The sequence below is a fragment of the Hyla sarda genome, chromosome 1 (genome assembly GCF_029499605.1).
Source record: "Hyla sarda isolate aHylSar1 chromosome 1, aHylSar1.hap1, whole genome shotgun sequence".
Lineage (NCBI taxonomy): Eukaryota > Metazoa > Chordata > Amphibia > Anura > Hylidae > Hyla > Hyla sarda.
The window spans coordinates 457,686,539-457,710,655 of record NC_079189.1 but is presented as its reverse complement, the minus strand read 5'-3'; positions in this window follow the sequence as shown (position 1 = coordinate 457,710,655).

Genomic DNA, 24,117 nt, shown 5'->3' with positions numbered 1-24,117 from the left:
GTCATCTACTACTGCAAAATCTGTGGCAAATCCTCCTTCTGGTTCTGCAGTCTTGACCCATCTACATAGAGAGTCATTTCTGCATTCAGAATGGGATCATCCAGGACAGGATTAGGAGGAGTGTAATAAAGTTCCATCTCCTGTTCACAGTCATGTTCTGGATGTCTTTCTCAGTCATCATCATGAAGTGGCAAAAGGGTAGCCGGGCTTAAAACATTACACCTGAGTATGGTGATGTTAGATGGAGCCAACAAGGAAATCTCATATTTAGTCAGTCTGGCAGCAGATAAGTGTCTGGTGGTCAGGCTGTGGAGGACGGCTTGTACAGCATGTGGAACCATGAGGTATAACTGGTTCCAAAGAACTATGTCAGCTGTTTTCTCAACTAAGATGGCTGCCGCAGCCAATGATCTTACACATGCAGCTCCAGCTGAGATCACAGAATCCAGTTTTGCACTGAAGTACCCCACTGGCTTCTGTTTACCTCCATATTTTTGGGTGAGCACTCCTGAAGTCTGTTTTTCCTGCTCGTTACAGAACAGATAAAAGGGCTTGGTGTAGTTTGGGATTGCAAGTGAAGGAGCACTGAGTATGGCAGCTTTTAGCTCGTCTACAGCCTGTTTTTCCTTGCCAGACTCTGAATGGCTTCTTTTGGGGTCTTCCTGAGGCTTGCACAACCATGACCTTCTGAACTTTCTTCTCCTGCACTTCCTGTATGTTTCCTGGATGGAGCTCGCTAAGCTCATTAGTGCTGGGACTGATTTGTCTCTCCAATCAGAGTTGGCAGAAACTAATTTATAATGAATATCTTTATTCAGTCCAGACACCAATGTGGCAGTGAGCATCTTCCCCATACCTTGGTCCTCTAAAGTACCACCTGCTTCCTCTACTATCTGCCTGAATCGTTCAATGTAATCTTCTATAGGTTCCTTGGCCTTCTGCTGAATATTTGTCACCCGAACCCAGGATTGAGGAGGAAAAACCTCTGTGATTTTTTCCTTGAGTTGGTTGACATATTCAAGTGCCTTATTTGGGGTATTCTGTGCTTCAGATGGCTCTAGGGGCAGGGTAAGTTTGGTACAGAGGGCAGCAGTATCTAATTGACCAGCCACTACTCTTATTGTCTACAATAGATCTCTCCATGTGGTATTGTAACTGATTGCGAAATTGTGCAACTCATTTGCAAACCCACATGGATTGTTCCGTGGCTTAGGGACTGATGAGATGAACCCTTTCATTTATCCAGGTGTCCATGGAACATGCTGAGTAACCCATCTGTCTACCTGACCATTTGTCCATGGGATAAATTGCTCTCTGACTGGGTAAGCTGAGGCTTGAGATGAACAACCTTCCTCAAACATCCTCCTTTCTTCCTATGCATTTACTTTAGGAGTGATTAGCAGTTCCCCTTCTACTCCACAAAAGACCTTTCCACCACTTGGGTCAGGTAACTCCTGCCAAGAGGTGGTGGGAGGTACATATGGTGGAGCAGTGGCCCTAACTTTGGGCTCACTATATTTAGGAGGTGGACTGATTAGATCTCCAGTAGGGTACACCGTGGTGGAGCTAGCAGGACCCTTTGGTCTAGCTCCCATATCTACTGGGGTCCGTTGAGTACTCGAGTCAGGGATGTCTATATTAACCACGGTGTGCTCCACTAGAGATAGTGCAAGCTGGTCTATAAGCTCTGATTCTACATTTGGTTCAGACTGTGTTTCCTTCTCTGCCCTAGTTTATATGGTAAAAATACCTTGGGCTCTTTTCTGTTTCCAATAGGATTCTACAACCCATCTACTCCAAGCCACCTTCTCATTTTGGGGCAAAATTTTGGTAAAAACTGGACCAGCAGGATAATTCAAAAGTTCCCCCTTTTGGAATCCTTAGCTCTATTCCCCTAGTCAGTCGGCACCATTTTGGCAAATGCCGACTGACCCATTTGCCGTATTTCTTATTCATGTCCTCCTGTGGGATGGGAGGAGTTTTTGGACGTCCATTACTTCTGGGTGTCACACAGCCACACATACTAAGATTGTTTCCTATAGCCCGGCTATGATGGAGGGGACTCTTACCCTTCTCTCTCAATTACTTACCTCACTATGGCTATTGGCTGTTAGGGAAGGTCCCACACTGAGAAATGTCCCTTTTTTCGGTTTTGCCAAATTTTCCAAAGGAGACAAACGACAAACAGCAAGGAGCAAATTACAAAAAATATCAGACCTCTAACATCATCTAAAGAAAACCACGCTAAGAAGGAACTGACTGAATCAGTAGTATTGTTAATGAGTGACAGGTCTGCTGCAGCTTTGGGATGTCCTTTAGCATAGGAGAATACAGGCCTAAACCAGCTGTTACAAGGCTGTTCAGAAACAAGCCAAGAGTTGATCAAAATATCGGGTCCCCTCATTCTCTGGGAATAGCACTGTGCCCAATAGCAGTATATGAACTGAAGCCGAATTTAATCGACGATGTTCAAAGGCCGAGCTCAGGGGGTACCCAAGAGACTTGTTCTGACGGTCCTAGGTGAGCTGGTACAAACACTGCATCCACCCACTGTCAGGATCCTGGCTGGTAGCTGGTAGCGGAGGCTGGTGGATCTGCTGTGCCAGAGAGGTGATGACGTGGGCCGTTAACGGACCAGTTAAAGACAGCAGGTTTGAGGAGGGAGACATGAAATGAGTTGGGAATTCTGAGAGTGGAGGGGAGATGGAGCTGATAAGCCACAGAGTTAATCCTGTTCTTAATCTTGTAGGGTCTCAAGTAGCGAGGACCCAGCTTGTAACCTGGGACCCTAAATCGAATGTACTTGGCCGAGAGCCACACCTTATCACCAGGGGAAAACACCGAAGGAGCTCTGCGTCTTTTGTCCGCTTGGGACTTCACGCGGGCAGATGCTTTAAGTAGAGCACTGTGAGTCTCCCACCAAATAGAAGAGAAGTCCCGGACAAGCTCATCAACTGCTGGAACAGGAGAAGTGGAAGACAATGGCAGAGGTGAAAGAGGATGGTGACCGTAAACCACGAAAAATGGAGACTTGTTCGAAGCAGAAGAATTTCTGTAATTATAGGAGAACTCTGCCCAAGGAAGCGGATCAGCCCAGTCATCGTGGTGCGAGGATACAAAATGGCGAAGATAACCCCCCAGGATTTGATTCACATGTTCCACTTGGCCGTTGGATTGGGGGTGATGAGAGGATGAGAAATCCAGCTTCACCTTGAGCTGTCCACAGAGAGCTCTCCAGAATTTAGAGACAAACTGCACCCCACGGTCTGAAACAATATGCTTGGGAAGACTGTGGAGGCAAAAAATGTGTGAGAAAAATTGTTTTGCCAACACTGGTGCAGATGGTAGTCCAGGCAGGGGTACAAAGTGTGCCATTTTGGAGAATCGGTCAACTACAACCCAAATGACCGTCATACCACGGGAAAGAGGAAGGTCGGTCACAAAATCCATGGCTATGTGAGACCATGGAGTCTCAGGGACAGGAAGAGGTAGGAGCAACCCAGCTGGCTTCTTATGAGGCGACTTGTCCCGTGCGCAGACAGTAAAAGCTTGGACATAGTCCGTGACATCCCTCTCCATCGAGGGCCACCAATATCTTTGGGAAACAAGCTGGAGTGTCTTCTGGACCCCTGGGTGACCTGCAAACAAGGAAGCGTGACCCCACTTGACGACTTGAAGGCGAAAGCGAGGAGGCACATAAGTTTTGCCAGGAGGAAGTGAGCGAAGATCCATCGGAGTAATGGCAATCAGACGCTCAGGCGGAATGATATGCTGGAGAGTAGTCTTGTTACCCACAACATCAGAAGAGCGGGAGAGGGCATCAGCCCTGATGTTCTTGCTAGCAGGGCGGAAGTGGATCACAAAGTTAAAACGCGCAAAGAACAGGGACCAGCGGGCTTGGCGTGGATTAAGCCTTTGTGCGGACTGGAGATAAGCAAGATTCTTGTGATCCGTGAAGATGCACACAGGATGGATGAAGCCCTCAAGAAGATGCCTCCATTCTTCAAGTGCCAATTTTATGGCCAACAACTCTTTGTCTCTGATCGAAAAGTTCCTTTCGGCTGGAGAGAAAGTCTTGGAGAAAAAGCCGCAAGTTATGTCCTTGCCTCTGGGCGACTTCTGAGTGAGCACGGCTCCAGCTCCCACAGAGGAGGCATCCACCTCCAAGGAGAATGGCTTAGAAGGGTCAGGTCTGGTGAGAATTGGGGCGGAGGCAAAGGCAGCTTTCAAGTACTGGAAGGCTTTTTCTACCTGAGGAGGCCACGACTTGGGATTAGCCCCTTTCTTGGTCAAGGCTACAATGGGAGACACCAGTGTGGAGAAATGTGGGATGAATTGCCTATAATAATTGGCAAAACCCAAGAACCTTTGTATGGCACATAGCCCAGAGGGGCGCGGCGAGTCCAGAACCGTGGAGAGTTTGGCCGGGTCCATCTGTAAGCCTTGGGCAGAAATGATGTACCCCAGGAAAGGCGGACTGGTCCACTCAAATAGGCACTTCTCGATCTTAGTGTAGAGGCGGTTCCTCCTGAGGCGGGAAAGGACTTGATGGACATGTACCAGGTGGTGGTCAAGGTTGGAAGAGAAGATGAGGATGTCATCGAAGGTAAACCACCACGCAGGTGTAGAGGAGGTCCCTGAAGATATCATTGACAAATTCCTGGAACAAGGCAGGAGCGTTACAGAGACCGAAGGGCATCACCATGTATTCAAAATGTCCATCTCGGGTGTTGAAGGCGGTCTTCCACTCGTCTCGCTCTCTAATACGGATCAAGTTGTAAGCACCACGAAGATTCAACTTGGTAAAGATTCTGGCCCCACGGAGACGGTCAAAGAGCTCAGAGATCAAGGGAAGAGGGTAACGGTTCTTGACCGTGATCTTGTTAAGTCCTCTGTAGTCAATGCAAGGATGAACAGAGCCGTCCTTTTTGGTGACAAAGAAGAACCCTGTTCCAGCGGGAGAGGAGACTTCCTTATGAAACCTCTTTGTAGGTTCTCACGGATGTATTCAGACATGGCGAGAGTCTCAGGTGGAGAGAGTGGGTAGATTCTACCCCATGGAGGAGTAGTCCCTGGCATTAAGTCAATGGGACAATCATAGGGTCTGTGAGGCAGAAGAACCTCGGCTTGCTTCTTGCAGAAGACATCAGCGAAGCTGTGATAAGCCTCAGGCAGACCAGGCGGAGGAGAAGCAACGGGATTTTGCTTGACAGGAACGGTCTTGAGACAGCGGCTGAAGAAAGAGGGACCCCAACTCTTGATCTCTCCAGAGGACCAATCCAGGACTGGACAATGGCTCTGAAGCCAAGGCAGACCAAGGAGGAGTTCAGAGGAGCAAAAAGAAAGAACATAGAACTCCAACTTCTCAGTATGCAGGATGCCAATGTCCATCTGAAGTGGTGAAGTGCGGTACTGCACTGTAGTAGTGAGTCTCTCTCCATTAACTGTGGAAATGAAGAAAGGCTTGGGTAGGCGAACCACGGGAATTTGGTACTTGTCAATCAAGGAGGCATGGATGAAATTGGCGGCAGATCCAGAGTCCAAGAAGGCTGTGGCAGTGAAGGTAGACTTGGCAGGCACAGAAAGCTGCACAGATAGCGTAAAACGGGGAGAGGAATAATCCACACCTAGCAACGCCTCTCCCACGTTTACTAGGTGCGAGCATTTCCCGAGCGCGGAGGACGGAGAGGACAGTCTCTGAGGAAGTGCTCGGTACTGGCGCAGTACAGACACAAATTCTTGTTTCTATGATGACTCCGTTCTTGAGAGGTCAGGCGAGACCGATCGACTTGCATGGATTCCACAGCGGGAGGCCCAGAGAAGGGTTGCAGTGGACGCTGAAGAACCGGAGCCAGACGAGGATAGCATCTTGGACGAGCTCTCTCCTTTTCTTGCAGAAGTTCCTCTGGCCTCTCAGAGAAACGCTTGTCAATCCTAGTGGCCAGTAATATAAGGTCACTAAGGGTAGATGGTATCTCACGTGCAGCTAGGACGTCTTTAATCTCACTGCTTAGGCCTTTCTTGAAAGTGGCACATAGAGCATCATTATGCCAATTCAACTTTGAGGCGAGGGTACGGAATACGGATGGCGTATTCACCCACGGTAGAGCCTCCTTGGGTCAGACTCAGCAAAGCAGTCTCTGGAGAGGTAACCCGGGCAAGTTCCTCGAATACACTCCGGAACTCTTGACAGAAATTCTGGATGGAGGTAGTGGCTGGATCAAATCGGTCCCACAAAGGTGTAGCCCAGGCCAGGGCCTTCCCAGTAAGCAGGCAGAGTATGAAGGCCACCTTGGCACGCTCGGACGGGAACTGGTCGGCCAATAACTCCAGATGAAGTGAGCACTGCGACAAGAACCCGTGGCACTGCTTCGGATCACAGTCATACTTGTTCGGCAAGGACAAGCGGATTCTTGAAGTGGAGACGGCTGCTAGCTGTGGTGGTGAAGCAGGTGCAGGCGGAGGTGACGGCTGTTGCTGGGCAGACAGGAGTTGCTGCAACATGGCGGACATCTGATTAATTTGTTGTCGCTGCTGCACAATTTGCTGCGACTGCTGGGCCACCATAACAGAGAGGTCAGCAACGCTCGGCAGAGGTACCTCAGCGGGATCCATGGCCGGATCTTACTGTCAGGATCCGGGCTGGTAGCTGGTAGCGGAGGCTGGTGGTGGATCCGCTGTTCCAGAGAGGTGATGACGTGGGCCGTACCAGGGGAACGGAATCTAAGGGATTACTGGTTTTCACCAGAGCCCACTGCAAAGAGGGATGGAATTGCTGCGGCAGGTAACCCCCAGGTCGTTCCACCCAGTAGCGACTCAACCTCTCTGGCTGCTGAGAAAAGGCAAGGTACAAGAGGATCAGGCAAAGGCGTAGTCAGACAGAGCAAATGGTCAGGGCAGGCAGCAACGGTTCACAGGCGGTAGTCGGTAGCAACGGGTCGGCAACAGGCAAGGAATACACAGGAACGCTTTCACAATGGCACAAAGGGCAACAAAGATCCGGCAGGAGGCTGTGGGAGGGGAAGGTACTTATAGTCAGTGCACAGGTGCAGGCCTAATTAAGTCCAAACAGCACTGCCTCTCACAAACCTTAGCCCTTAACAACCACTTTGGGCCAGGCACCCGGCGCATGCCCGCCCTAGAGAGCAGGGACATGCCGAGACTCAGGAGCGCTGCCTGGGGACACATGCTGTGAGGGCTCCGAGGCCAGCAGGGGGCCCGGAGCGCTCAGCGTAACACCCACGCTTAACTTTCTATTTCATATGTCCCTCCACTGGCCAACAATGTTAGTAACAGATTACTGGACAAACTCAGAAGATAGAAAACATGCGTGTCTGAGAATGGTAGGGTTCTCTTACTTTTCACATCATTGTTCCCACTGGCTTTCTCCGTTAGGAGGTGCGTCTTGAAAAAATACAATCACCGTTAAGATATCCTGTCACACTGATATAGTGTATTACACCAATGTCCACATTCACTCACACATGCACAACAAAAGATGTTAGAACATTTAACCAGCTGTCTCAGGTTCTTAGGGTTTGTACTCACAACAGAGGACAGAGGGTTTGGGGATCAGAAGAGAGAGAGCTGCTGAGACACAAAGGATCTCACCTAATATAGGCGCCGGTGTGGTCTCATTCCTCCGATCCACGTCCTCGTTCCGTCCCTTGATCGCTTTCAAACTCCCGGGTCCTTCGGCACCATTTGTTATAGAAAATGTGCATAGTTCGGCCAATCCGGAGACAGAGAAAGTATGTGCGTGCTATAGTCTTCTTTTATGTTCTTTATCTTGACACCAGATGGTCCTTGGCAGGCCATGATGACATGGGCATATTACACACGTAGACAGAATATATTTTGTAAGAAAAACAAACTATTCATGACAAAGCAAAAGTGCAATTGTTTCATTGTCCCTTAAGAATCAACTTAAAGGGGTTGTGCGCTGCCCTGAATTTCAGGGCTCCGCTCACAGCGTCCAGAAGTTCATTACTCCGAACGCTGTGTGCGGGCTTCCGTGTTCGCGGCCGCTGGGCGTGACGTCACGCCCGGCCCCTCGTGACGTCTCGCCCGCCCCCTCTACCAAAGTCTATGGGAAGGGGGCGTGACAGCGGTCGTGCCCCCTTCCCATAGACTTTCGTTGAGGGGGCGGGCGAGACGTCACGAGGGGCCGGGCGTGGCGTCACGCCCGGAGGCCGCGAACATGGAAGCCCGCACACAGCGTTCGGAGTAATGAACTTCCGGACGCTGTGAGCGGAGCTCCGAAAGTCAGGGCAGCGCACAACCCCTATAATATTAAACTAAGAACGGTGGTAGAAATTCTGGACTCCAAACTTATCAGAGGTAAACGTTTCTTTCTTGTAGATTGGGAGAGATTTTGTCCTGAAGAGAGGTCTTGGGAGCCACAAGATAACATCCTGGATCTTCTCAAAAGATTCTTGAGGCGTAAAAAGAGGGGGAGACAAAAGGGGGGGTACTGTTACACACTGCGCTCCGGCCACAAGCACCGGCCGAGAGCGCAGTGTCCCTGTGTCCCCGACCGCCGACGGGGCCAAGATTCGCATTGCGGGACGCGCCCGCATGCGAATCCCGGCCAGTCACTCACCTAGTCCCGCTCCTGCAGCTTCCTCCCTCTCTTAGCTCTGGCGTGCGCGTCCCTGTCCCTTTGAAATTTAAAGGGCCAGTACACCCATAATTAGTAAACGGACGTGACAGCACATTATAAGTTGTTGCACCTCCCACACCCCCCTGCCGGATCTTCAGTGCTTGTTGCCTAAGAGAAAGCGTTCCCATTGCTTGTTTTGCCTACCCATGTTTCCTGACCTTCCTGCTACGTTTTTTGACTCCGAACCTTTGCCGCCTGCCTAGACTTTTTGCTACGTTGACTACACCTCTGCCTCATCCTCCGTTACCTCACCTTGCCCAGTTGCCTGTGTGGTCGAGCCGTGTCGGGGGGTAGCGACCTGAGTGTCGCCTGCCGCAGCAAATCCATCCTGCTTTGCGGCGGGCTCTGGTGAAGACCAGCGGCACCTTAGACTCTGCTTCCAGATATGGTCCGAGTCATCAGCCACACAGGTAGGGGATCCACATCCAGTTTCGTGACAGCCCGCATTCAGGTTCGTTACAGCTACGAGCATGCACCGCCCAAACGCCATGATCGCATGCACTGCAAAAATCACTACACAAATAATATAACAATACACTTTATTTCAGAACCGTGAATTGCCACTAGGGGACAGGCATAGGGCTAAGTTCTACTGTAAACTATGCACTGTATAGGATTACTGACCTTGGGCATTGCAAACGGATGCTAGGACTATATTCCCTGTAAGCAATATTAACTGTTTACACTGTGTATACTATGATTTAATTAAATGTATCCTATGTTATATCTCTACAGAGCATTGCATCCTACCGTATACAGTATGCTATATTGAAACTAGACACTCTGTAGAGCATTGCACCACCACACACAGCATATGTTACACTGCAAAAAGACCCTCTGCAAAGTATTGCACCACAGCAAACACCGTACATGCCACACTGTGTTGCAACGAGACCCTCCACAGAGCATTGCACCATGCAGCACACTGCACATGCTATATTGTAATGACCCTCCGCAGAGCATTGCTCTGTACCCCAAAGTATATGTTATATAGAAACCAGACCATCTGCAGAGAATTGCACTGACTGTACCCAGTGGGTCCTAGTTACTATCAGCAGCCAGGGCCCACAGTTAATGCCAGATATCGTTCTTCGGGCCAATGTCCGGAATTAACATTTTAGATTCCGCAATCAAAGTCTAAATGTGGAATATAGCATTGCCTGTCAGCTTATTGGGCTGATCGAGACCACCGCGTCGAAATCAGGGGGGGGGAAGAACAGCTGAGAGGACAGCAGGAGGGCCCTTACCCTCTTCCTCACTGTCCGATCGGCACTCCTATGCTCCAGTCAGTCATGGCTAGCTGGAGAAATGGAGCGCCGATAACAGTGATTGAACAGCAGCATTGAACAGTGTATGAAACCCTAAGTCCCCAATTTTTTTTTTAAACGTAATAAATGTGAATAAGCCTCCTTCCTAATAAAAGTTTGAATCACCACCCTTTTCTCATTTTATAAATAAAATAATGTAAACAAAAATGTGGTATCATTGTGTGCGTAAATTTCCATTCTATTAAAATATAACATCAATTCCTGCACTGTCAATGGCATACACGTAAAAAAAATACCAAAGTCCAAAATTGCACATTTTTGGTCACTTCATATGCCAGTAAAAAATGTATAAAAAGTGATCAAAAGTCCTATCAAAATAAAAAGTGGTACCGATAAAAACTACAGACCACGGCACACAAAATGAGCCATCATACATTTCTGTATACGGAAACATAAAAAGTTATAGGGGAAAATTTTAATGTGAATGGAGAAGTGTATTGTGGTAGTTTTCAAGTGGACAGAGGTCTAATATTGATAGGCTGATACATCCGCCTATCTAAAATTGACCAATAGCAACGATTGGGGTCTAAAAGAAGTGACCTGTATATGTGACATCATACATGAGAGGTGATATCGCTTCTCGGCCTTTTAGCTAAGATCAAGTGTAGTACCTTTCCTGTTAGTTGGTGGTGTGGAAGACCACCAAGGCAGGATGGAGAACCACACAGTAGGACGGGTGTACCAGGAATGGCTGTATAGCGCAGCAGTCATCCCCGATGAGACCTGTTCCCTGCTGGATCTGGCCTTAAGGTCCGGGTAGAGTGAAGGCCGAGGTGCACAAGTGCCCTGGGAGTGGTGACCCCAGGGTGCCGGAATTCACTAGGGATTGGCAACCCCACTTGAATGAAAGCACATAGCACGCACTTTTTCTTTCACTCTTCTGGGCACTCACCCTTAGTATCCCGGCCTTCCGGCTAGGATCGGGGAATTTTTATAGATCCGGTCGGATGTCCGGGCAGTATTACACACTGTGCACATCCACTTATTTATTAATTTTTTTGTCACTGTGTCCGCTTTTTGTGTTCGTTTGTTCACAAGGATTTGGTAGGGTGCGGTAGTCCTTCTGGGTGTCCCTCCTGCCGGTCTAGGGGAGGTGTGTGTGGCCATTAGGTTCCTCACCTCCCTGCTATACCCCGTGGCATCCTGTTTCGGCAGGATGCCAAACCGGTTTTACTGGTTCCTTGGTGAACGCCTAGTTGTTTGCCGGGAACACTTTCGGTCCCTGAGTAGCTTCGGCGAAAGGGGACATCGTACCTGGAACCTCGCAGGTGCCTTTTGGCCCGGAGGCGAAGGGTTTGGTTTGTTGGGGGGCCTTTCTCCTTTCGGAGAAGGGCTTGCGATAGACCGCATCCTCGTGCACGTTTTTTTTGTGTGAACACTTGCACTTTTTACTTGCACTTGGGTGATTTGAGAGCACGTACCTCGGCTTTAAAAAAAAAACATGAGGGGTGATATAAACCCCAGATCATATTTTTACATGCCAGTAGCCTTTAAGCCCTTGAGAAAGCCACAGCTTGTGGCGAAATGTCGGGTGGGTGGGGGATGTATTGTAGTCTTTAATCTCATCCCTTGGTCATAGGAGTAGATGTGGACTGCAGCCACAATACCTCAATTTGGCATCATTAGCATGCAGTTGCGTGCGGACACAATATGTTACAATGACAAACCTAGTGGTTGCATTTTTTACTTTTTTTTGGCTCAATAAAAGTAACATTTTATTAGTGGATGGTAAATATAGTGTTTTCGTAATAGGTCAGCAATCAATTGTATATACAGTACTTAATTTGTTTTTGTCATTGATTCTATAATTTTTCTTCTAATAACTGAGTGGTAACATAATTTCTCCTCTAATTGATCTAAAAAGACATTTGACTTAAATTAAAATAATTGATCTAGACTGAAAGCTTCATAAGGATCTATGATACTTTTAGTTCAGGCAGCACTTGTGTGAGCTAAAGTGCAGCCACTAGTTTGGGATGTTCGCTGAAAGTCAGAAATATATAAAATGCCATACATATGATGTGTTTTTTTCTTATTTTAGTGGCTTGCTCAAAATCGCTGAATGCTCTGGCTATGGCCATATTTTTTCAAGAAATGTTGTGTTTTTCCTCCCATTAACCTTTTTTGGTTAAACATATGTGTGTGGATGTTTTTTCTGAATCCCCCCCCCCTCAAACTTCAGAAGACTATCTTGATTTACATAATGAAAGAATCACATGACCTGTAATAAAAAAAGCACTATTACTAATACACACTGTTGGGGGGAAGAACGCCACAAAAACAGCATCATGGAAGAAAAAGAAAAAAAAGAGGGGGCAGTTTTTGGGGGGATTTTTTTCAAGCCTTCACAGCCTAAAGAAGCTGGTTCAGTAGTAGACACAGCTGTGCAGTCACAACAGGCAACTGATCAAACACTGAAGGAATCCATTAAAGACCCGCTGTCAAATCCAGCTACACAGGGGATGTTTTCTACATGTCTTCTAGTGGATAGCAGTCTTTATAAGGGCATTGTCTAGTTGCATATCTTTTTTCAGAGATCATCAAAGAGATGGCAAGCTGACATCTTCTGATATAAATGTATGGTTTTTCCCAGAATTTTTCCTGACCTACATAGTTTAAACAAGACCAAAAGATAGGAATCTGCTTGTATTAGAATTTAAAAAATCACACCAAGACCACATGTACATATTTATAAGCACATATATTAGACTCTACAGGTAGGTGTGAAATATGTGACAGCATCCTGCAAACCACATACACATTTTTTTTTAACTCTGCCAACACTTTCTGTAGGTTGTACCAAGACATATTAATCCCCTTTGCAGAGTCTAAGCAAATGTGCTTGAAAATTACTTGCCTGACTTCGGTATTTAGCAACTTACCCCTATCGACAAGACGAGGGGAGGAGTGTCTGATCACGGGGGGGGGGGGGGGGGGGGGGGTTAAAGGCTTACTCCATGACAGCCGTCACGCCCCCTTCCCATAGACTTTCATGAAGGGGGAAGGACGTGACGTCAAATGGCGGGGCATGACGTCAAGAGGGGCGAGCGTGAACACGGAAGCCCGCACACAGCGTTCAGAAATCAATGTTCCGGATGCTGGGGAGCGGAGTAACCCTTTAACACACCCCCTTCATGCATCTCTATGGGAGAGCCATAGATAAAGCCCTCGTGTATCTCCGGCTCTCCCTTAGAGATGCATGGGGGGGGGGCCATGTCCACCACCGCTTCATGCATGTTGGACCCCCCACGATCAGACACTTAACAACTTATACCCTACACATAGGATAGGGGATAAGTACCAGAGTTCCCCTTTAAGTGAAATATCTTGTAATAGCTCTTATATTGGTCAAAAGAAAAAAAACTAAAGAAATTGTCAGCTATTAATAGAACATCCTGTGGAATCTGTGGCTGTTTCAGTAAATCACAACTTTTTTATCCAGTATAATGGTACGCAAGTATCCTAAATGCTAGTCTAATTTGTTTCAACAGGTCACACCTGGCCTTTGTGCCTTTTCAGGAATTCCTATCACTGATCTTCTACACTTATATATACTCTGGCTCAAGAGAACTCACTGGTGGCGGAGTAATAATGCACATGTTACTGGTCCCCAATCCCTATAATGTGTCTGCAGGCTACTCTTTGATCTTACATCCAGATTGAGCCATGCTCCTTTTCTTGCTCATTCTTCATCTTGATTTTTGGCTACGTACATATTTCTGATTCCAGTCTGCCATTTTGTCTGTTACCAATCGGAAACCTAACATGGGTTCTCTGCTTTGGAGGATCCCTAGTTGTATATAGGGTTCCTTGACATGCTGGGACCTCCAGCGATCAGCTGTTATGCATGGAGAAACCTGGAAAAAGTTTTTTTTTTTTTTTTTTTCTTTGCAGCACTTCAAAGTGCTTAAAAGGGTTTTCCAGCATGAAATTATTGATGGTTTATCCTGAACATAGTACATCAAGCAGCAGCAGCCTCCTCCCTCTGCCCACACATATGGTTGACAGACCCTTCCTGAATATAATCTCATACAGGAAAAGTGGCCGATCACTGTGTATGGGGAGGTCTCACATTCTTTTTCTGGGACTTTTGGTAACATTTAAACAGCTTTGCACTTGGAAATGCTGACTTATATATTAGAAAACTACTGTATATGTTCCCAAACTTACCTTCTTAATTTTCTATAATGTGCATCTTTTGAGTTTAATTACAGGTTGCTATTACAGGTTTTACAGTGCATGGGGGAGGTTGTAGTGCAGGTTAGCTCAGTGTAGTAGTACCTGGTACACATGGCAGCAATATTTTGTCAAAAGTGTTGTTCCTGTGGTGTGAAGTACAGAAGTGATAACTTCAGACACTTGTGTAATGTGGAAACAACTTGAAACTTTACTGAACGCTCTGTGCAAATCCAAGCAAGATACAGTCTTTTTAGCACAGGGTGGAAGCACATAAGTGAAGTTGGTCAGCCCCTTTTATGAGTGGCTACTACTGTGGAATATAGCCCAATTAGATGTTCACTGTGGTGCAAATACATTTACTTTTAACCACAGGTCTGCAGCGTGATCCCTTATGCGTAGGTCAGTGAAGGAATTGGTGTATGTAGAAGGGGTCCTTGTTTAGCTTTCTTCTCCTCTGCCTAAGGGAGATTTGTTCTTGGAGCTGGAAACTTCAGCATTGTAACGGGTCACGGCAGGTGGTGGATCCTCTGGGCCTTTGTGGAGGATGATGTGAGCCATGCCAGGGAGCGGATTCTAAGGTGCTGCTGGTTTTCACCAGAGCCCGCCATAAAGCGGGATGGTCTTGTTGCGGCAGGTGGCACCCAGGTCACTACCCCTGGCATGACTCATTCACACAGATTGCTGGGATGTGGCATGGCACAGAAGGAAACTGGCAAGACGTGGTTGAGGTAGCAGTAGGTCAGGGCAGGCGGCACAGGTGCAGAACAAGGATAACAGAACAAGGATCTGGTACACAGAAATCAGGAACACAGAAACACAGCAGTCTCTAGGGCACAAAGGCAAGAAAGATCCGGCAGGGATACAAGGGAGGAGCAAGTACTTATAACAAGAACACAGGTGAATACACTTAATTAAATGAATACTGTCCCTTTAAGAAAGACCAGAGAGGTGAGTGACGGGCTATGATTCGCATGCGGGCGCATCCCGCGATACGAATTCCAGCCTCGCCGGCAGCAGGGACATGACAAGAGAGCGCACATGGCCAGCGCGTCTGGCCGGAGCGCAGATGTTACAAGGATGATGCTGTGGTGTCCCAGCACAGAATGTCGTCCTATAAGCTATAGATTCCCCAGATCATCCCTGTTATCTCTGTGTTGGACCCACTGCTCCATAGTTTGGTTTGTTATGCTGTGATGTATTTCTGTGTTGTGTTATGTATAATGATGTTTTAAAGGAAAACAGTCACCCGTTCACCCGCACTATAACCCGATACACCGGGTTATAGTGTGGGTGAACAGGAGACCGATGTGGGGTCTCGGATTGCTATAGCTACCTGCAGTCAGGAGCCCCACTCCTCTGAAGGTCCCCCTCTTCCACGTGAGCGCTTGTGCCTACTGTGCCTAACATTTAAATCTAGCTGGCGGGACCGCCTCAAAGCGCAAGTCAGTGCTGGAAGAGGGGGACCTTCGGAGGAGTGGGGTTCCGGACTAGGGCCGGATCATCATTGGCGCTCATGGAGCACCTGCTCCGGGCCCCTTGGTCCCTGCGGGCTGCTAAGTAGAGGATCGGGGCCCCACAATAGCCCGGCCGCGGACACTTTAAAAAAGTGACCAGTGGCGGCTCCTGTGGGCCCGCCCCGGACTCCTCCTGCTTTTTCTATATTTCATATTTCCTTACCTGGCCGCGCTCGGCAGGCTCAGGTGATGCGTCGGGACATGTGGGCTGTGACGAGTGACGTCTCCTGCGGCTCCTCTGCACAGCGTCAGGGGCGTCACTCATCATTTCCTGCAGGGCACAGTTTTCTTAGTTACACCCCAGCGCTGCAGGAAATGACGAGTGACGTCCCTGACGCTGTGCAGAGGAGCCGCAGGAGACGTCATTCTCACAGCCCACAAGACCTGACGCATCACTTGAGCCTGCCGAGCGCGGCCAGGTAAGGAAATATGAAAAATAGAAAAAGGAGGAAGAGGGGGAGCAATGATGGGGGGGAATGATTGGCAGGGGGGGGAATGATGAGCGGGGGAGCGGGGGTAATGATGAGCGGGGGGTAATGATGAGCAGGGGGTTAATGATGAGTGGGGGGGGTTAATGATGAGCGGGGGGGTTGGGGGGTTAATGATGAGCAGGGGGTTAATGATGAGCAGGGGGGTTAATGATGAGCAAGGAGGGGAATGATGAGCAGGGGGGAGAATGATGAGCAGGGGGGAGCAGGGGGGGGGGGAATGCTGAGCGGGGGGTTAATGATGAGCAGGTGGGGGGTTGATGATGAGCAGGGGGTGTAATGATGAGCAAGGAGGGGAATGATGAGCAGGGGGGGCAGAATGATGAGCGGGGGTGGTTAATGATGAGCAGGGGGGTAATGATGAGCAGGGGGGGTTAATGATGAGCAGGGGGGGTTAATGATGAGCAGGGGGGGGTTAATGATGAGCAGGGGGGGTTAATGATGAGCAGGGGGGGTTAATGATGAGCAGGGGGGGGTTAATGATGAGCAGGGGGGGTTAATGATGAGCAGGGGGGTTAATGATGAGCAGGGGGGTAATAATGAGCCGGGGGGTAATGATGAGCAGGGGGGGTAATGATGAGCAAGGGGGGGAATGACAGGCAAGGGGGGGGAGTGATGAGCAAGGGGGGAATGATGAGCAGGGGGGAGTAGGGGGGGAGAATGATGAGCAGGGGGGTAATGATGAGCAGGGGGGTAATGATGAGCAGGGGGGAATGATGAGCAGGGGGAGATGATGAGCAGGGGGGGGAATGATGAGCAGGGGGGGAATGATGAGCAGGGGGAGATTATGAGCAGGGGGAGATTATGAGCAGGAGGGGGTAATGATGAGCAGGGGGGGGGGTAATGATGAGCAGGCGTGGTAATGATGAGCAGGCGTGATAATGATGAGCAGGGGGTAATAATGAGCAGGGGGGGTAATGATGAGCAGGGGGGTAATGATGAGCAGGGGGGGGAATGATGAGCAGGGGGAGATGATGAGCAGGGGGGGTAATGATGAGCAGGGGGGGTAATGATGAGCAGGGGGGGTAATGATGAGCAGGGGGGGTAATAATGAGCAGGGGGGGTAATGAGCAGGGGGGTAATAATGAGCAGGCGTGGTAATGATGAGCAGGGGGGGTAATGATGAGCAGGGGGGTAATGATGAGCAGGGGGGGGGGAATGATGAGCAGGGGGGGGAATGATGAGCAGGCGGGAGAATGATGAGCAGGGGGGGTAATGATGAGCAGGGGGGGTAATAATGAGCAGGGGGGGTAATAATGAGCAGGGGGGGGGTAATAATGAGCAGGGGGGGTAATAATGAGCAGGGGGGTAATAATGAGCAGGGGGGGTAATGATGAGCAGGGGGGTAATAATGAGCAGGGGGGTAATAATGAGCAGGGGGGGTAATGATGAGCAGGGGGGGGAATGATGAGCAGGGGGGGGAATGATGAGCAGGGGGGGGTAATGATTAGCAGGGGGGTAATGATTAGCAGGGGGGGTAATAACGAGCAGGGGGGGTAATAATGAGCAGGCGTGGTAATGATGAGCAGGCGTGGTAATGATGAGCAGGCGTGGTAATGATGAGCAGGGGGGGTAATAATGAGAAGGGGGGGTAATAATGAGCAGGGGGGGTAATGATGAGCAGGGGGGTAATGATGAGCAGGGGGGGAATGATGAGCAGGGGGGGTAATAATGAGCAGGGGGGGGTAATAATGAGCAGGCGTGGTAATGATGAGCGGGGGGGTAATAATGAGCAGGGGGGGGTAAAAATTAGCAGGGGGGTAATGATGAGCAAGGGGGTAATGATGAGCAGGGGGGTAATGATGAGCAGGGGGGGGGAATGATGAGCAGGGGGGGGGAATGATGAGCAGGGGGGGGAATGATGAGCAGGGGGGGGAATGATGAGCAGGCGGGAGAATCATGATGAGCAGGAGGGGGGGGAGAATGATGAGCAGGGGAAAATATGGGAAAGGAGACGGGGGGGTTAAATATGGCACAGAGGCTGATAAAAGGGGGAGGAAGTAGGGGGGGACTGAGGATCAAGGGGAATCAAAGTTGGGGGGATGATGAGGCATATAGTTCAGAGCTATAGAAAAATTTGAGGGGAAAAAAATAAATGTAAAATAAATGACTGTGAAAATGAGGGTACGCGTTATATGCCAAAGTGTGTTATACGCAGATAAATACTGTAATTCCCCCCTCACATTCAGCAGGACATCCCTGTGTCCTGAAAGATCTTTTCGGGACACAAGGATGTCCCGGTTACCTTTCTGTGGCCCCGCAATAACTTTAAAAACGCAGGGAGGTAGCGCACGCAGGGACATCACTGACGTCCTGTGCGTGCGCCCATAGGAGCGGAGCAACGAGGATGCATGCATGGTAAGTTACCTACACGTCATCTTCAGTGCTCCGACCACCGCTCCTCTGGTCCCGGGACCTGCTGCTATGGCCCCTAGGCCATTGCAGTAGATCATGACCCCTGACCAGAGGAGCAGTGGTCGGAGCACTGAAGTGGGGCAATACACAGACATATAGGGGGAAATTTATTAAAACCTGTGCAGAGGTAAAGTTGCCCATAGCAACCAATCAGCTCGCATCTTTCAGTTTTAACAAGACCTCTGCAAAATGAAAGAAGCGATCTGATTGGTTGCTATGGACAACTGGGCAACTTTTCCCTTACACAGGTTTTGATAAATTTCCCCCATAGTCTCCATCCATACACTGTATATGGCTGGAGGCTGTATGTCTGTGGGGGACACTGCCAACGTAATGTGGGGGGACTACAACCTAATGCGGGGGAACTGCAACCTACTGTGGGGGAACTACAACCTAATGTGGGGAACTGGGGGTGGGGTTGGTGGAGAAAAAGTGTAGTGGAGAAGGACCAGGAGGGCATGGTGGACTGAAGTGAGGTTGTTTGGGGGTGGGGGGGGGGTGAGGTAAGGTAAGTGTGGGTTTGGTAAAGGGGGCAGAGGAGTGTGAAGGGGACTGAGGGGGGGGGTAGGGGGTGCAGAAAAGTGGAATAGTGTAGAAGGACCAGGAGTGTTGAAGTGGGGGAATTAAAGGGGTACTCCACCCTAGACATCTTATCCCCTATCCTTTGGATAGGGAAAAAGATGTCTAGGGGTGGAGTACCCCGTTAAGGACCAGGGGAGGACTAAGGCTAAGTTTCCAGAGAAGGCATAAGCATAAGAAAAAAATGCCAAAAAATGACCATAACACAGGAAAAAGGAGTAGCAGTTTTTCTGTGTTTTTGCAGGTAAAAAAAGGGGGGAAACCTAGCCTTAGGGGTCTCTGGGAGCAGGAGTCTGGAGGAGGACTTAGGGGTCTGGGGGGGCAGAGGGGTCTGGGGGAATTAGGGCTCGTCCACATTACAAACTTCCGCCAGCAGAATTTTGCTTGTTTTCAATGGGATGCTGCTGACTGTGCACACTACGGAAGACACAGCGTGTGGTAGTATTATTTTTAGAGGGCATGATGTTTGGAAGTATAATATACAGAGTACACAGGGTTTGGCAGTATTATATTTAGGAAGCACAGTCTCTTCAGGTTTTAATGATTGTTGTCTTTATACAGAGGATGAGGATCGGCTGGCAGAGTGAGGAACCAATGATGTCCAGGCGTCAAACTTTACAGAGGAAGATGGAGCTGGAAGAAGACATGGCGTCTGGACCAAATGAAGAAGAAAAGGAAAGACAACAGAGAAGACATCTCCTGTGAGTCATTTTATGTTTGTGTTTTCTCCTGACTGTCCCATTAGATCTCTCATCACTTCTAAGTTTTGCAGTAATAATGGATGAAACTGTATATGAGACTCCAGCTGTTACAAACCTACATCTCCTATAATGCCTGAAGATCTCCAGACATAATGGGTGTTGTAGCTTTGCAACAGCTGGAAAGAGTGACTTGAACTGAAGTGATTTTAGACCATGCAGCCCATTTTATTTTAACAGGGGCCTGACTCCTGTGACACCCACCAAAAAAAAAAGGGGACATGGTCTAATATACCCAGGCCTATTCTTGGTCTCAGTCTGTTCCTTACTTGACAGGCCCACAACAGGTCTCAGTGGAAGGGAAGGGTGACTATCGGGGGGGCATCATAATGAAGTGCTCCGTCTTCCAGGCAGTCTTAATCTGGCCCTGGTTGGTATAGCAGTCAGTGACCCTGCACCGGTCTCCTGTTCGCCCACATTATAACCCGGTGTATCGGGTTATAGTGTGGGTGAACGGGTAACAGTTTTCCTTTAAGGGATTTCTGAAGAAGCTGTGATGAAGTCAGAGGAGGCCTAAGGAAGAAAATCTATAATCTACAGCCCCGCCAATCTCAGGAAAACCCCAACACTCAGGTGAACACCAGAGTCTGATGGTAAGCACAAAGTTCTTGGGGAAAATTGTCTCCAGTCAGTCAGCCAGCACAAAGTCTCTAAATTCAGCATGGGCTGTCATTTATCTCAAACCTGCAGTCTCAGCAACTACAAGTCCCAGCAAGGCAAGACTTCCCTCTGCACTAAAATCTGTACTGTGAGGATTTTAACAATTCCTGCGTCAGTAAAGATAGCTGTCCGTAACCCTGCTTCAGTGTCATTGTCCCTGCTCTTGGCCCAGGCGAAGTCAACTCTACCTTGGACCCTTTGGGTTAGTGGTGTCCTGACATCATGAACTCATCTATACACCCTAAACTGTGTGGTAGGCCGCTACGACTTTGGCATCACGAAAATGAGGGTGAGACTTAGCAAGCAAGAAACGCACCTGCAATGCGTCTGTGTATGCGCGATTTGTCTACGGGACTGTGCTTTTACTGTGAAAACAGCTCAAAGAGAAAAAGAGGGGGGAGAAGTTTATGGTCGGCCATCATTCTACTAAAGCTGATATAAGAGACTGTTATCTGATGTTCCCATTATGTGTACGCAGTGAGGAAAGTTTATGCTACTCCGGAGTCTGCTCCCCCCAACAAGGGTTAACCAGCTCTGCATAAAGTGCATGGAAAGAGCCCGCAAAAATCTCTCCCCGCACCCGGCAGGGGAAACCAAGATTCTATTTTCAGTCTGTTTTACAGGGGACGGTTGAAGAGACTGCACTACTGCCAGACTTCTGGTCGGCAGCCATTCTACCAGATCCCCTTCCCCGTGAAGCGAAACACCCAGCTTGGCTGTACCACCTTGCTGTCACCACAGTGAGACCTAACATGGCAGCAAGCACTGAGCATGTTGCAGCAGCTGCCACTGAGGTGTTCGCCCTGCCAGCCACTAAAGCGGAAAAGCAGGAACCTGCAAGAGTATATGTGCCCAGGCCTCCTACTGCTAGCCCAGGGGTTTTGGTCTAACCAGTGGGCACCAACAACTACAGAATGGAGAAAGCCACTCCTTCTGCTACAACACCTTTGGCGGCAGGTACAGCACCATCTGTTATTGCCCCCCAGAGGCTACTGCTGAGCCAGCCTATGTTGTTCAGTACAATGCTCCCACTATCCATATGCCTACTACAATCTCCTTAATCATAAAACTATATTGTTATTTATTATGCCCAGTGAATGCCACATTATAAAAAAAATAAAAAAAAGCACAATAACAACTTGTTTTGATCCAAAATGTGAAATAAAAATTATCAAAAGGTAACATGTATCACAAAAATGGTACCAATAAAAAGTACAGCTCATTCTGCAAAATAAAAGCCCTCACACAATGTGGTTATGGCTGTCAGAACGTGGCAACTCATAAAAGAGCTGTTGTTGTGAAAAGTAAAAAGAGCATAAAGAAGCTATATTATATATTGAGTATCCTCATAATCATACCGACCCGATAAGATGTCTGATTGCAAGGGGTCCAGCCACTGGGACCCCCCACGATCACCGGCCCGGCATTCTGAACACTTATGTTTAGAATGTCGGCTGTGCTAGACTTCGGGCGCCCGTAGTCGTCACAACCCTCCTCCATTAATGGCTGTGGTTGCTCATAATCCAGCACAGAGTGGACCCACCGCAATCAGACATCTTAACCTTATCCCTTGGATAGGGAATAACATGTCTAGGGGCAGAGTAATGCTTTAAGGTAAAACAGGCAGCGTCCTTAAGAGGTTAATGAATTTAGATGATCATTATCATTTCAAGTCACTTTGCATAAATCAGTAGGGCATGCACAAAAAAATGTTTTGGCCATCCTAAACTTCTGGCCACTAGATGTCGCTCTTGTGCTCCACTGCCCAATAGCTACTGCAATTATGTCTCTAGCAATGCTGACTGAGATGGAATGCACAAAATTCTTGGCACATATACAGTGGGGATCAAAAGTTTGGGCACCCCAAGTAAACATTTGTATTAATGTGCATAAAGAAGCCAAGGAAAGATGGCAAATCGCCAAAAGGCATCAAATTACAGATTAGACATTCTTATGTCAACAAAAGTTAGATTTTATTTAGATCATTTACACTTTCAAAATAACAGAAAACAAAAAAATGGTGCCTGCAAATGTTTGGGCACCCTGCAGAGTTTATAGCATGCACTGCCCCCTTTGCAAAGCTGAGACCTGCCAGTGTCATGGATTGTTCTCAATCATCATCTGGGAAGACCAGGTGATGTCAATCTCATAGGTCTTAAATGCCCAGACTCATCTGTCTGACTCAATGTCTAATCTGTAATTTGATGCCTTATGGAGATTTTTCCATCTTTCATTGGCTTCTTTATGCACATTAATACTAATTTTTACCTGGGGTGCCCAAACTTTTGATCCCCACTGTATTTTCAGCATGCACAACCATCAGAACAGATCACAGAGCAATCACAGGGAGCAAATCAGCAGTGCACAATGTGTATCACTGCTGCCTTCCCTCCTCTCTGTTAACATAAAGTAAATGTATACAGACAGTAGAACGTAGATAGGATGGAGACTGCAACACCTAATGCTTGCAGCTGAGAGAGACCATGTAATGATGACCAGGTGTGAGTGTGGTTCTATGGGGTGCCAAACACATCAAGGAAAAATGGCAATTTCCATAAATCCAAGACAAAGAAGAAAATGTCTGCACTCACCACAGGATTCCTTTAAAATCAGGACTTTATTCAGGCAATAGGCAATGTCCATACATAAGGATTCACACCCGAGTGCACAGGGAGGGAGAGCAGCTAGCGGCTAGGCAGCCGAAGTATACTGGAACAACAGCACCGTTTCACGTCTATGACGCTTCTTCCGGAACCGGAAGCGTCGTCATAGACGTGAAACGGTGCTGTTGTTCCAGTATACTTCGGCTGCCTAGCCGCTAGCTGCTCTCCCTCCCTGTGCACTCGGGTGCGAATCCTTATGTATGGACATTGCCTACTGCCTGAATAAAGTCCTGATTTTAAAGGAATCCGGTGGTGAGTGCAGACATTTTCTTCTTTGCTCAATGTATACAGAGATGAGGATAGTAGGAAGTAGGAAGCTGATTGGCTGTAGTCAATGAAAGTGTCTGAGGCTATGTTGTCACTCAAGTTAGGAAATGCCCGAATTGCGAGAAAAAGGTGCAATATTACCAAAATCACAGCAAAAACGCAGGAACAATTTATTAGAAACACAGAAAAACTGCATTGTCTGAACACAACCCAAATGGAATAGGTGGCCTTTTTCGGTCAACATTCTTCTATGTGTTTATGAGCTCTTGTTGCCAGGATCCCCTACAGATTATAGCTGTTCACCTGCATATATAGCAGCAGGAAACACTGTGGTAAGTTTATCATCAGAGGATCCTTCTAGCTTTAAAGAAGACAACCCGTTTAAAAAAAAAGAAAAAGAAAGAAACCACGCTGCAAATGTGAATCCCTCTAATGATTTTCTACACCACTGTACAGTGTGGTTGACATATTAGAAGGTAGATTGTGTGTGTTATCTGTATCGGCTAAGACATAATGTTAGTCGTGCCTTTGGTAAGACACAGCAAGCTGTTGTTCAATTTCAAGGCTATATCATGATAAATATTACAATGTGGCTTGGAAGCTT